We start from the raw sequence: 11058 nt of genomic DNA, 5'->3' as shown, positions 1-11058 counted from the left end.
TTATTTTATTTAACTTTATTTATTTATTTATTTATTTATTTATTTATTTATTTATTTATTTTTTTAACCAGAGACAGACAGAGTGAGTGAACGAGTAAGTAAGAGAGAGAAAGTGAAAAAGCAAGCTGCCAGGTCCGGGACTTGAACCATGGTCGGCCATGTGGGAGTCCAGCACCCTTAACCACCACACCACCTGCCAGCCCCTTATTATTACTTTTGTAAGAATTACTTTTAATTTAATTTAATTTATTCATTAATTTTATTTTAATTTGATGAGAGAGACAGAGAGAGAGAAAGCAAGCCACCAGGTCTATGATTCGAAATGCGGTTGGCCATGTGGGAGTCCATTGCCTTATAAAAGCTGTGCAAAGAGGGGCCCGCAGGTGGTCCCCCACCCAGCCACCTGCTGGTCCCTCTTAAGCTGATTTCTGATAATTTGTATCTTACTAGAAAAGTTAAGCTGCTAAGTAGATGCAAATCTTTTTTCAGCTTAAAGAAAATTTCTTCTGCCACATATTTTGTTTTATCATTTTCCCTCTCTCCGTGTGGAACTCCTGTTATCTGTATGTATATTATATATATATATAAATTAGATCTCTACATTCTGGTTATCTTCTCTTTATAGTTTTCATCCTTTATCTTTTCTCCTATGATCTCTAGGATAAATTTTCAAGCTGGTGTTCTAATTCACATATTCAACTTTCTTTCATTCCCAATTTATTTTTTTAAAAGAATTACTAATTTGATTCCATTTGTTATTATTACTTTTTAATTTGACCAGAGAGAGACAGAGAGAGAAAGAGAAAGTGAGAAAGCAAGCCAACAGGTCTGGGACTTGAACTGTGGTCGGCCACGTGGGAATCCAGTGCTTTATCGCCACACCACCTGCCCTCCCCCTTTTTTTTTAATATGGAACACCTCATGAATTGGCGTGTCCTCCATGCAGGGGCCATGCTAATCTCTATCGTTCCAGTTTAGTATACGTGCTGCCGAAGTGAGCACGTTCCCCATTTCTAGTCACTGTCTCCACTGCACTTCCCAATTCAGCAAGCCAAAGCCTTTCTTAATCTCAGCTTGTAATATTTTACGATTCAATCCACTACATTTATAAATGCAAAATAGCTTGAAAATAAGAATTAAAATCTTTTAAAAATATCTTTTCCAAAACAACAAAAAAATTTTTTCTCCTTATCTTGTGGGAATTTAGTTTCAAAGATACTTATTTTCTCTAATCTTGTCTCTATTATTTAAAAAGGAATGATTTATTTAATTTTGTTATCTATTACTATTATTGTTATTATTACCTTTAATTTTGCTATAGGGCACACGTACTCACCAGAGAGAGAGAGTGAGAGAGAGAGAGAGAAGACAAGCCATCAGGTCTGGGACTCAAACTATGGTCAGCCATGTAGGGTGTCCAGCACCTTAACCACCATGCCACCTGCTGGCCCCTAGTTATATCTCTTTCTTTTTAAAAAAAAATATTTAAGATACCAGCAGATGGTATAATGGTTACCTTGCTGAACTCCCACGTAGGTAACCAGTTTGAGTCCTGGACCCGGTGGTTTGAAACTCATGCCGGACACGTGCTTATTTGCCCAAAATCCCAAGAGGAGGAGAAGGGACTGCAGCATGGCCATCCCCTCTGGGGCGGGGGGGGTGGGGTGATTTTTCACTCTCTGTCTCCTCTGTCTCTCTGGCAACCACATATGCCCTATAGCAAAAATCTCTCTTAAAACTTTTTAATTTTTAATTTTAATATCATTATTATTATTATTATTAAAATTGCAATAGGGTACATGTGCTCATGAGAGACAAAGAGAGGTAAAGTGAGGAAGTAAGCTGCCAGGTCCAGAATGTAACCGACGGTCGGCCATGTGGGAATACAGGACCTTAACCACCATGCCACCTGCTGGTCCATGTCTTTTTTGAAAGTCTGACTCTTTTCGTGTTTTCATATATATATATATATATATTTTTTTTTTCTGTTTGTTTCCCTTTAACAGAGGAAGCTATATTTCTTCAGGGAATACAGCAGTGGAGGTGGTTCTGGGAATCATGATGAATACACAGTAATTCATCAGTCAAACAAGTAAGTGAGAAAGGCATTCTAAGCAGAGAGTTCAGAGTGAGGAAGGGCATGGAGGTATGAAAGCCCAATGTGGACTTTCTTCATGGTTTATGTACAGAGATCTAATTTACAAATAGCAGAAATATGCAACTTTTGTAAAGGCTTTTTTAAAATTAATTTTATTCATTCATTCATTCATTTTCATTTGACCATAGAGAGAGGGGGGAAAAACAGTGAGAAAGTGGAAAGCAAGCCACCAGGTCTGGGACTCGAACTGTGGTTGGCCATGTGGCAGCGTCCAGCACCTTAACCACCATGCTACCTGTTGGTCCCCTAAAGCCTTTTATTTTTTTAAAAAGAATTATTTTATTTAACGTCATTTATTTATTTTTAAAATTTGACCAGAGAAGGCCAGAGCAAGAGAGAGAGAGAGAGAAAGAGAGAAAGTGAGAAAACAAGCTGCCAGGTCCAGGACTTGAACTGTGGTCGACCATGTGGGAGTCCAGTGCTCTTAACCACCATGCCATCTGCTGGCCCCTAAAGCCTTTTTTTTTCTTTAATTGCCAGAAGTGCATATACTTGCCAGAGAGAAAGAGAGACAGACAGAGAGAGAGAGATAGCCCTCCCCCCATGGGGTGTAGTCACCCCTTAATCTTGTTTTTCCTCCATTTATCCATCCCATCAAGATTGGGGCACATAAACATATGTACTCAGCATGTTTTATAAGCCACCACTGCTGGAACTCGGACTTTCATTGGCCCCTCGGAGATCTGGCTTCTACTGTATGATTCTACTTTAGTGTAGGGATTTCAAAAAGTGCATGAAAAATGGAAAGCTTGAGTTTACTTTGGTGCAAAAAATTTTGAAAGACCATATATAGGGACCAGCAGTTAGCGTAATGGCTATGTCGCTGGACTCCCATGTAGTCGACCACGGTTCAAGTCCCGGACCTGGTGGCTTAAACTCACGCCTGGCACATGTGCGTGTGTGCCCAAGATCCTGAGAGAAGAATGGAGGAGAAGGGATTGCGGTGTGGCCATCCCTCCTGGGGGTGATTTCTAGCTTTCTGTCTCTCTGTCTCTCTCTGTCTTTCTGGCGAGCGCATGCACCCTATAGCAAAAAAAAAAAAAAAAAAAAAAAAACCTCTCAGAAAAAAAAAAAGATCATATATATTTTTTTCATAATATTAAAACACACTTTCCATGAACTTTTTGAGGAACTCTCAAACGAAGGACAGGAACCAGAAAACTAAACTGTAATGCTAGGAGTCAGCATATTGGTTATCTAACCGAGAAATTTCACTGAGAAAGGGGCACATGGGAACTCTCTGGGGTGACAGATTTGTTTCCGGAGTTGATCTGACAGTGGTTTAACAGTGTATACATATGAAGAGTATGCTGAAGTATTCACTTAAAAGTTGTATATTCTGGGGCTGCCCCTGTAATGAAGGGTTAAGTAAAGTGCGTGTCTGGCCTCTTACTCAACATCATGTGTGTGGGATTCATCCACATTGGATATGTCAGTAATTAATCCTTTCACTGCTGAGTGGCATTCCGTTGTATGACTCTTTTATTCACACATTCTATTACTGATAATTGGCTTGTTTCAAATGTGGGTCTTGTCTTAGTCTGTTATTACATGGCTGACAGAAATAACCGAGTCTCAGAGTTTTTTGTTTTTTGTTGTTTTGTTGTTGTTTGTTTTTTGCTATAAAGCACTCGCCAAGGAAAGAGTTTTTTAGGAAAGTGAGAAAGTGCCTCCCTGGGGGATGACCATGCCACAGTTCCTTCTCTATTTTCCTCTTAAGATTCTTAGTACACATGTGCATGCACTTGGCATGTTTTTCGAGCCACAGGTATGGGATTTGAACTGAGCAGTTGCCCATGTAGGATCCAAGGCCTTAACACCACAATATGTGGCTGGCCCAAACCTGAATGAATTGTATAAAGAAGACAGGATCCAAATGCCCCCGTATGGATGAATGGATTGAAAAACTGTGGCACATATACTCTATGGAATACTATTCAGCCATAAAAACAAACAAACAAAAACAAACAAACAAAAAAACAACCCTGGCTTTTGACAGAAAGTGGAAGAATATGGAAGATTTACTGCTGAGTGAAGCAAGCCAGTCTATGAGGGAGAGACATTGTATGTCCCCACTTAATATATACTGAGTGTCTGCACTCTATGATGGAAACTGATTGACCTAAGTTTTACAAACACAAGAGATGGGGGTTAGTGCCAGATGTGGTGTGTGTGGAGATGCGGGACCTAAGGAAGGACATTTGGAGGAGGGATACAGAGGCAGAGCATTGACGGGATGGGGAGGTGTGGTGTTATCGGTTAAAGATATTTTGATCAACTGGACTGGGAAGAAATGCTCACATATTGAAATGTTCACTTTGTAAGCTAAATAATATGATTGCATGTATATTAAAAAATTTTAAAAATTTAATAAAAAATAAGACAGGAGTTTCTTTACAGACTAACAATTCTGATGGCTGCAAAGTCCAAACTCCTGGGACTACTGCATTGCCAACAGAGGCACAAATTATAGTGGGCACAGGCAGAGAGAGGGATCTCTCTTGTACCACCAGCTCTGGTGAGAACTAAGCCCTTCTCAGAAGAGTTCAACTCATTGTATATCATGAGACATCATTAATCTATTCATGAGGCTTGCCCACATAATGCAATCACCATGAACCAATTGTTGCCCGCTAAACCTCACCCTGGAACACCATGAGAGAATTCCGTTTTCACTTAATATTTTTACAATATCCATGAATTTCTGGGGACATATTCCAACCACAGTAGGGCTATTATAGATAAAGCTTCTATAATTGATCGTATATTAGGTTGTCAGTAAAGTCATGATGTATTTTTTCTATGTTTTTCTACATAAAAATGTGTTATGTGTCATGACTTTCTTGACAACCCAATACGTGTTTCTGTCTGGACACATAGATCCATTTATCTTGGATACACACCTCAGAGTGAAATTTCTAGGTCATAGGTAGATGTATATGTAACTTTATTTGACATTGTCACTCCATTTTTTTTCAAAGTTGTGTTATTTCATATCCCTACAAGCAATATAGGAATGTTTCAGTTGTGGGACCAACAGATGGCGTAATGGTTACGTTGCTGGACACCCAGGTAGTCTACTACAGTTTGAGTCCCGACCTGGTGGCTTAAAACTCAAGCCAGGCACGTATGTGTGCATGCCCAGGAGAAGGGATTGCAGTGTGGCCATCCTCCCAGTAGAGATTTCTCGCTTTCTGTCTGTCTGTCTCTGTTTCTCTGGCAAGTGCATGTATAGCAAAAATCTCTCTTAAAAAAATAAAAGGGATGGGGACCAGCAGTTGGCGTAATGGCTATGTCGCTGGACTCCCATGTAGTCGACTGCGGTTCAAGTCCCGGACCTGGTGGCTTAAACTCACGCCAGGCGTGTGTGTGTGTGTGTGTGCAGGCGTGTGGGTGTGTGTGTGTGTGTGTGCCCAAGATCTCAAGAGGAAAATGGAGGAGAAAGGATTGTGATGTAGCCATCCTCCCGGGGGGTGATTTCTTGCTTTCTATCTGTCTCTGGTGAGTGCAAGCGCCTTATAGCAGAAAAAAACCCCAAAAAACAAAAAACAACTCTCCAAAAAAAAAAGGGGGGGGGGAAGGATATTCCAGTTGCTTCCTATCCTTGTCACCTTGTCAAAGTGTCAACATCTGGCATTTTCCGTCTTGTAGATGTACCAACGGCTGTGGGGCAGCGAGGGAGGAGGAGGACCGATGCATGTACCTGTGGCTGTCGTCCTACGTTCTGGCCCATGGTGTCAGGTCTGATCAGCTCTGGTTGGTGGTCTGGCTTCTAGAGACAGGGGGACACAAGTGGAGTTCCAGTTTGGAGGGGGAAGGACATGCAAGTTCAACCTCTGGGCCATAGCTGCTGGTGAAGAAGAAGGCACACCATTGAGGAGATGCAGGGTGCGACCCAGTTTGTCTCCTGGGTGTTCAGCCCCCTAGAAGTGAGTTCCATGGAGCAATTCTGTTCCAGCATTTCCCCATCTTCCATGGGATACTGAAGCCGTCGTGTACCTCCCACTCCTCCAGGAGTCTCTTCACCCTTCAAAGTGCTTTCATCATCTTATGTCCCAGTCTGGCATGCACTATGTCATTCTTGGTACTCAGTTCCTGATTCCGGGCCAGCGCTACCTCTTCCTCTGTGCCTGGGCCACCTCTGGGCTAGCTCCACTTTGTCCTCTCTCTCCCTCCAGATGCCAGCCTTTCTTTCAGTGGAAAATGTAGGAAGGGGGGAGACAGAAGACTAGAGTCCTCATCAAGCTGTGTGACCTAGGGTGCCCTCCATGGCACTCCTATGGCTGTGGTTCCTTCTCTGGGTAGAGGTGCAGGTTGAGGGGTAGCAGCAGCACTTGACGGTGCTGAGCTCTTTTCTGTCCCCATCTAAAGGCTGGAACCAGTGTGCTGCCAAGGGTACTTTCTGTTTCTATCTGTTTGGGGAAGTAGCTTTTTCTTGGTATTTGGGCAGCCGAGAAGAGAACAGTCATTGGTGTCCACATCTCTCGATGCCCCAGGTAGGGCTGCGGCTTTTGACCAACATATGACCCTGTGGCTGAGTTGGACGCCTCGAACAGACATTGTGACACAGAGTCCCACCCAATAGTGGAAGTGGAGAGCTCAGCCTCGTCCTTCGTTAATCCTAAAATGTACTGTTTGTTCACCGCCAGGGCTACTTCGTATGTGAGGAGACTGAGGCAGGGGAAAGAGCAGTGCCTTCTGGGATTCCCTGAGGAGTCCTTCCAAGTTTTGGTATAATGACATGTGCAGTGTCTTCTGTGGGAGAGAAACGGGGAGACAAGAAGAGGGATGTGACCTTGGAGACAGGACCCCTCCTCCACCATTCCAGGGAAAGTAGGCAATCCGACCCAGGCTAGAGGAGTGATGCTGAAAGGGGGAGCCCAGGAGCCCGTCTGCACAGCAGGGGTACAGGCATTTTAAGGGTTACGAGCACCCAAAGAAAATAGAAGTAGTAGGAGGAAGTGGGGCTCTGGTTCTCAGTGAGAGAAGGAAGCAGCTCAACGGGGCTTCCTCTTTCTCCTTCTTCCCCGAAGCCCCCACCCCAGCCTCCCTCCCTGCTCCGCCCACCCCTCCAGCAGGGCCAGAGCCAGCGCTTCCGCCGCCCTGGAGAACCTCACCTTTTTTTGGGAGGGTGGCTGGTGCTTGCCCCTGGAGTCCTTCTGGTCATGGCAGTGCACCGACTAGGTCTGGTAGTTCCAAGGCACGCGGGCTGGGAGCTGGGGGTGAGGACTTGCAGGCACTTTGCGGGCGTGGCGAGGAGAACGACCAGGTGGCCTGGGCGAGGTCGGCACCTGGTTGACACAAACCGGCCGCCAGGTGGCGGGAGAGGCCTGCTGGGTGGCTAGCCCCGCCCCTGACAAGGCCCCGCCCCTTGAGGCTCCGCCCCGCCTCTGCCCGCCCAGGTTCATCACCACGCCTGTCTGAGTTGCAGAGCTTGGGCAGATGCCGCGACCCGCTGCACAGCTCCACCCGCGGCGCGGTGATCCCGGGCATCACCCCACTTGCAGCGAGTCTCCGCTGGAGAGGGGCTCGGCGCCCGGCGGGGACTGCAGGTGCGTGACTGGGCGGGAGGGGCGGGCGTGGAGGGCACGCCTGGCAGCTCTAGGCAGAATCGGAACAGGCTTGGGAACCGTCGGGGAGCTGGCGCTGCAGCGGACAGGCTGGACAGGTCCTGCTGTCTCCCAGCCCTGTGGATAGAGTCCGCCACGGGACACTAGATCCACAAACCCATGTTCCAGATGGATCCCGAGACAGAAGGGGCATCCGGGGACCACCTATCCTTACCCAGTAGTCACTGAGGGATGGTGTCCTCCGCTTCCCGCCTGCGTCGCACGTTGGGGCCAAGGAGCCTACCCCACTCCAACTGGGAGCTTGCTTTGTGAGCGTTGGCACCAGGGGTCCTTGGCCTTCAGGACCTGGGAGTCCCCGAAGCGCTCGCCCAAACCACCGTCCTAGGAGCCTCAGCCTGCCTCGGTGCTAGCGAGCTTGGCTCCCCAGACGGTGGCTGCGGTTCTAGAGAATTGCACAACTTGTGCTGACGGAGGACCCGACTGTGTGTGTTTGTGCGTGTGTGTGGGGGGGAGTAAATGTGGGTGCGCTGGTAGCTTGCGTGCTGGCCCGTCCCAGGCCTGGGGTACATATGAAAGCAGTTCAGGTCAGTAGGAGGAAGGAGATTGTTCAGAGGGAAAAGGAAGGCGAGATGAAGGCAGCAGGATGTGGTGTAAAGTGAGTTAACCAGCCACGCGAGGAGGCGGGTGGGCTTAGGCAAAAAGGGAGCGCAAAGTAAGCCCTGTCTGCCTGGAAGGGCCCTTCTGGATCAGCTTCCATAGGCTGTACAGCGTCTTCCCAGCCACACCGTCCTTCCTCCTGCTTTCAGGACCCCTGGTAAGGCCCTGGTCCCCAACCTGACTGCACTCTGGGCTTTCACAGTGTTTTCTTTTCTTCTTTTTTTTTTTTCCTTAAAGAATTACTTTATTTAATTTATTTATTTATTTTCTTATTTTTTTAATTTGACCAGAGAGGGACAGAGTGAGAAAGGGAGAGAGAAAGTGAGAAAACAAGCCACCAGGTCTGGGACTCGAACCATGGTCAGCCATGTTGGAGTCCAACGCCCTTAACCACTATGTCACTTGCCAGCCCCTCTTGCAGTGTTTTCTGAACCACAGAGTCCCCAGGCCCCAGTCCTATGCACAGTTTACCAGGGGATGGGTCATAAAATCTATCTTTTAAAAAATGTGATACTTGGACACCATCTGTGATGTGAAAGAGACCTGAATTCCAGCTGGGCCCAGCTGTGTGACCTTCAGCATCTTCCTGCCTCCCCCAGCCTCAGTCTCCTTATCTAACACTGACCCACAGAGCCGGGTGGAGAATTAAATGAGACGAGTGTGATGTGAAAAGCAGAGAATGGGCTTCTTTCCACAGCGTGGCCTTAGTGATGGGTCTTTACCTAGGGTGCTATGGAAGACAGACAGTTTGGGAGGGTCAAGCTCTCCCTGCCGGCCTCAGGGCACTCTCCCTTGTTTTCAGAAGCATAACAAGTGCGGACTGAAGGGAGAGCAGGAAAGCTCGAAGTCTTCATGTGTTGGATGTTACTGGTTTTGTTCATTTTAAAAATATTTGCCAAAGTGTGCTTGTGCTTACAGAGACAGAAGGGAGATCCTTTCCCCAATGGGGTGTGGTCACACAGCAATCCCTTCCCCATTTCTCCATCCTGGGGTACCTCAGCACACATGCATATGCACCTGGCATGTTTCTCAAGCCACCAGGGCTGGGATTCGAACCATGCTGTAGACCCTGTGAGATCTGGCTCCCTTAACCACCAGGCCATAGGTCTAACCCCTTTAGTGAATTTTAAGAACCCTCCTCCCTTTACCTCCAGTGTAGGTGGGGGTAATTTGATCTCTCCCCTCCCCTGCTGGAGTAGAAGTAGCCGCCTCTGATTCCCTGCTCTCCTCTCCTCCCTCCCCTGCACTGCCCTTTATTTCTTCAGGAATACTCGGGTGGCAGCTAACCGATGGTACTGAGTGACAAGTGTGTTTGGGGTTGCTGGTGGCACGTGATGAGAAGGCAAGGTGTGGAGGCTGTCAAAGAGGCTGTTTTGTCATCCAGGACAAGTACTGACCGGGGAGCCTGCTGGCTAAGAAGTGGGAGAAGAGGAGAGCCGGGATTGTTTTTATTTTGTTTTGTTTTAATTTGCGATCGGGCACATGCGCTCACCAGAGAGAGAGACAGAGAGAGAGGTAAAGTGAGAAACCAAGCTGCCAGGTCCAGGACTCCAACTGCAGTCAGCCATGTGAGGGTCCAGTGCCTCAACCACCGTGCCACCTGGTGGCCCTGCCAGGAGCATTTTTGCCCGAGTGGCCTATAGTTTGGGAGCCCCAGCTTAGGTCCAGCTAAGCACTTGAGCTGTGCTGACTTGGCCTTTGTCCAGAGAGGCTCGCTGTAGGGGCCAGGTGGGAGGGCAGCAGGAACACAACTGGACTCACATGGGAAAGGTCCTAGGTATGAGTCCTGGGACCTCCCTGTGCATGCTGCACGTGCGTTGCATGCCCGTGATCCAGGCTGGCTGAGGCCGGGTGCATTGTGGTGTGGAGACTCTGTTGAGGGTTTCTGTCATTCATTCTCATTCTCTTTCTCTCTCAGAAGAAATAAACAAATACTCTTAAAATCAAACACACGAACGAAAACTCCAAGGGGCTGAGCTGGCCAGCTCTAGGGGACCCTTGTAAACAGAACATTTTTGCCTCAATTGACAGATTGAAAACCTGAATAAGGAAGGAATCTTCTCCGGGGTGAGACAGAGTGATCCCCAGCAGGGCAAGGGAGAGCTGTTCAGTTTGATTTTAGAGTCTCTGGCACAGGTGAGAGAACAGGACTTCTGCCCAAGGAAGACGATAGACTTCCTCAGCAAATATACACAACATACTGGGATGTTTCATCTATTTGGAGGTACCAATTTTTCCACAGTTTTAAAGAGATTTATTTTATTTAATTTTATTCATTGTCATTATTTTATTTACTATTTATTTATTTATTTATTTTAAGTTGACCAGAGAGAGGCAGAGAGAGAGGAAAAGTGAGAAAGCAAGCTGCCAGGTCCAGGACTCAAACCACAATCAGCCACATAGGAGTCCAGCTGCCTTAACTACAATGCCACCTGCTGGCCCCTTTCTCCACATGTTAAAAAAAAGCTTATTTCTTCCAAGAGCCAGAGGGAGAGCCAGCACCCTCAACAGAGTCCTATTGCCATGATTCACCCCCCAGCTTCAGCCAGTTCTGGCTCATGGGTTTTATGCTTGTGTATTTGTTTTTAACATTTGCTATAAGGCATGTGCATTCATGAGAGAGAGAGAGAGAGTATACAGTGGGGGAATGGCCATGCTGCAATCCCTCCTTCT

General features: G+C 46.7%; 1 protein-coding gene and 1 pseudogene across 2 annotated transcripts in view; one reads left to right on the top strand and one right to left on the bottom strand.

The window, feature by feature from the left end:
• Positions 1-903: 903 nt before the first annotated feature.
• LOC114009231 (uncharacterized) lies at positions 904-1002 on the bottom strand (annotated as a pseudogene).
• A 6560-nt stretch (positions 1003-7562) lies between these two features.
• The window catches only part of PIK3R5 (phosphoinositide-3-kinase regulatory subunit 5), a 101213-nt gene continuing 97717 nt past the window's right edge, over positions 7563-11058 (top strand). For both annotated transcript variants that reach the window (XM_027774913.1, XM_006156402.3), the window contains exon 1: positions 7563-7710. The gene's annotated coding sequence lies outside the window, so the exon portion shown is untranslated. The remainder of the gene's footprint in view (positions 7711-11058) is intronic.

This window comes from Tupaia chinensis, unplaced genomic scaffold (genome assembly GCF_000334495.1).
Source record: "Tupaia chinensis unplaced genomic scaffold, TupChi_1.0 Scaffold000493_1, whole genome shotgun sequence".
NCBI classification, from domain to species: domain Eukaryota; kingdom Metazoa; phylum Chordata; class Mammalia; order Scandentia; family Tupaiidae; genus Tupaia; species Tupaia belangeri.
The sequence above is the reverse complement of the archived record's forward strand: the minus strand, read 5'-3'. Positions and strand labels throughout refer to the sequence as shown.